The sequence below is a fragment of the Myotis lucifugus genome, unplaced genomic scaffold, assembly GCF_000147115.1.
Source record: "Myotis lucifugus unplaced genomic scaffold, Myoluc2.0 scaffold_270, whole genome shotgun sequence".
NCBI classification, from domain to species: Eukaryota; Metazoa; Chordata; class Mammalia; order Chiroptera; family Vespertilionidae; genus Myotis; species Myotis lucifugus.
In genome coordinates this window covers 404,275-407,971 of record NW_005871318.1, presented here as the reverse complement: position 1 = coordinate 407,971, position 3,697 = coordinate 404,275, and the positions used below count along the sequence as shown (strand labels likewise).

At 48.3% G+C, this 3,697-nt stretch overlaps 1 protein-coding gene across 1 annotated transcript in view; it reads right to left on the bottom strand.

Moving 5' to 3' along the window:
- ZC3H12C (zinc finger CCCH-type containing 12C) overlaps nucleotides 1–3,460 on the bottom strand; it is a 68,396-nt gene extending 64,936 nt beyond the window's left edge. Inside the window, exon 1 of the mRNA XM_014464844.2 lies at nucleotides 2,930–3,460. The gene's annotated coding sequence lies outside the window, so the exon portion shown is untranslated. The remainder of the gene's footprint in view (nucleotides 1–2,929) is intronic.
- Nucleotides 3,461–3,697: the final 237 nt, after the last annotated feature.

The following is a 3,697-nucleotide window of genomic DNA, read 5'->3' as shown; positions in this document are numbered from 1 at the left end:
GAGGCTGCAAACCAGCTCCTGCTGATGGGAGATCACCGAGAACTGAAAACAGGAAACCCCGGGCCGAGGAGAAAACCCGGGAGGCGTGGAGAGGGTGCGGGGAGCTGCTGGACCTGCAGGCTCGACCCGGCGCCGGGGCTGCCCCGCCGTCCCCGGGCTCCGCCCCCCCGCCCCCCGCGCCCCTTCCCTCGCCGGCCCAGCCCGGGGTCCCCACCTCCCCTCCCCGCTGCCCGCTGCCCGGCCGGGTCCGGGAGGGCGCCTGTCCGCCCGGCGGCACCGTCACTCCGCGAGAGCACGCATCACCCCCGGGCAGCCCAGGAAATCGGGAGTCTGACTTCTTAGGGCAAGTTCCCCGTGGCCGTTCGCTTCGTATCCATAAACCCGTAACGAGGAAAACCCGCGGCCATCATTAACCAGACCAGAAAGGGAATTTAAACACACGAAGCTGTTGGGATTCCTTCCAGGGCAAGGACTTCATTCAGCAAGGAAGCCGGCCTGGTTGGAAATGGCAATCTGTCGACCTGGGATCAACCCAGATCTCTGTCGGGAGGTTGGGAGGGGACAGCCTGCAACACGGGCGTGGGCTCCTGGGCTGCGAGTGTGAACAGCCACGGGAACAACTTTTGTGACTTGTACAACATCCCGCACAATCGAGGTCAGCATTTCGGAAATGCTCACATACTCGAATTCACCGGCCTGTGGGATGGTCACCAGGCGCCTCACTGCTAGCCTCGGGCAGAAGGCAGCAGCTCTTTAGAGTGAAAGGGAAGGGAACTTGCGTGGATTGCGCCCCTACTGTGTGCCACACACTAGGTAGCCTGGTCTAACTGCATTTTCTCATTTAAGGTTCACCTCAGCCATGTGGTGTGATCCCCTTTATCAGTCAGAAAATTGAGGTTGGAAGAATTTCCCCACATTACACAGCTCGCATATGAAGCATTCAGATCTGTTGGCATCCAGAGCACATATGTGTTTCACTGGAACAGAGGTCATGCCTTTGATAACACTTTCTCACCTTCAGTAGAATTATTTCTTGCCTCTCTGAATTGTTTTCAATAGGGCATCTGTGGTTTAAGCCTGGAATTGTTGGATTTGCTTGGACTACTTAATCGTAGTGATGTCCACGATGCTTATTGTGGCTCAGACTTTATATTTTCTAGTTTACTGTTCTCTTTCTCTCTCTTTAGGAGAAAATAAACCTGCCTCTATGGCTTCGGGGAGCAGCACAGAGGTCCTCGCCTGTTTGGCTGGCATCTGTTGCTCGTTAGCTATTGATGATAGGGTCCCAGCTGAGAGGGCTCCACTGGCTGTATCGGTGGGCATCCCAACACCTCTGAGATGAGAGGGGAGCATCTCCCTGCGCCTGCTTTCCAGTCCAGTAGGCCAGTCTTGGGGCACAGTAGATGAAAGAGCTGGCTCCTACACTTCTTTCTGAGCACACGAAAGCCCTCCGGTCCACATTTTTAGTACCATCTGTAAGACCCTTAGGAAGTCTGGCAGCCTGCTCTCGGCAGCCATGTTCCTTGTTTTTATTGCCAGGAAGGGAAGCTTGCTTTGGAAAAGCATCTCCTATGACTGAGCCAAACCCTCAAAAGTATCTTGAGCAGCACTAGGGAGGGGTGGGAACTTAGCCTGCGTGGCTGACAGCAGTAAGTGATGGCATCATTGGCATGATTTTTTAAAAGCCAGGGAGTTCCCCTACTCCACAATATCCACTCCTGCAATCGACCTTATTTCCCTCAACAGATTCAGCTAAGTTCCACTCAATATCGACTCAGCATGGCTATAGGCCAGGGCACTGTATTAGGTCCTTTGGAGGTAAGAGACTGGATAATTATTATAACTGCTAACATGTAGTGAATGCACTATTCTAAGCACTTTGCACGGGTTCTCTCATACAATTCCCACAAAACCCCCATGAGAGAATAGCTATCATGATTTCCATTTTACAGATGAAAAAAAAAAAAAAACCAGACCAAAAATACAGTCAGTCAGTAACAATACAAGGATTGAAATGTAGGCAGTCTGACTCTAGAATCAGGAACCTTATGTGAATAAGGTACTGCCCTTTATTACCTTCCTCTGTAGTTGGGGAGACGAAAACAGGAAAATTAAAAGAAAAGATAATTTACAAGTGTTCAATGCATGTCTGGGTAATAAATGCAATGAAGGTTCAGAGGGATCTCTTTCGGTTGGAGTGGTTGGGGAGTCTGCATAGAAGGTGACTCTGAGTTTCAAAAAGGGGCGTGTAAGCTGGAAAACGTTGAGGAATAATGTTTTGATAAGCAGAGAGTACAAGGAAGGGCGTATCAGTGGAACGGCATAAAGAAAGAGAGTCAGTGAAAATTGAAGATCAGCCTTTCAATGTCTAATAGCAAAACCTCAAAACATAGCCAATCTGTGTTTGAGTTATAAAGTCTAGTCTGGACCTTGAGTTGTGACTGAATTGCCCATAATTTAAAACTTCAAGTGGCTGTGACTCCATAATAGGCAAAACCTCGAGCAGCCTCACTGGTTAAAAGCAAATGCTTTGGAAAGGACAGGTTGGAGGGAACATGATTGCAAGGGCGGCACTTCTTTCTAAACTATAGCTCCTGGGTAGACTACCACAAACCTAGATTCACCTTTGAACCTTAAAAGACAGAGTTTCAGGTGCCCACCACATCTCATCTGGCTGCCTCAACCTGGAACTTCTAATTGCCCAGCCACCTTACCTATGACCTCAAGGGACTGTAGGTCACCCTCAGGTTCAAAACTGGTACACACCCCAGCACCTACTTCCACCTCAATCCAGAGCTTTTCTAGTGGCATCCTTAGAAGTTTTCTCATAAAAAGTGGGTGAACCCAGTGTCTACACTTGGGGGTGCAAGACAATTATTTTTCTTGTTCTCATGTCTCCTGCCTCTACCATTTTTGCCAAAACACTTACCGTAGTTGGAACAATGTCAGAAATCCCTTGGGAGCACCTTCATCTCCAGCTCTTTGGCCAGCACTTGATTTCCTCTGAAGAGCTTCACCCATATCGCCAGGTGACTACAGTGATTTTCCATTCACAGTTTCTTGTATGTCTTTCAGAGAAGTTCCGGTTATTCCAACGGTCTATGAAATGTAAAGTCTCCTTAATATCGTTACCCTAAACAACCATTTCCTAAGCACATGATCTACATAAGAGAGAGACAAAAGCATAAAACTCATTCTTGACCATGTGCTTCAGTGACTGGGCAGAGTTGCTTTTTAAAACTGAGTTCTTAGGGAAAGGAAACTAAAGGGCACGAGATCTGTGCTGTTGACCAATCCCAGAGCTTCTCTCTTTTGATGAATTGCCACAAGATTCCAGACTAGCAGCATGACTCCTTTTCAGCACTTGTGGGAGGCCACCAGCGAGCCACAACAGCAAGGTTTTCAATATGCTGTGCTGGGCAGCCAGGACCTGGGTTTTCTACCTGAATCAGACAGCATGGCTGCCCGGCTTTTACCATAGTTGACCAACAGAGGAATTTTGAGGAAAGAAGCCATAATAGAATGAAAAAAATGCTCTTAAGGAGGCACTTCGCCATCTTGACAAGGACAACACCTGTCAGTGCAGTTCACCCTGCCCAGAAGTTTTGAAATTTTTATTTCAACACAGAATTTCAGGCATACCTCTGCAAGCACCTATTATTTCAAAAGGAAATTGGTATACAGAATTGCACATGTA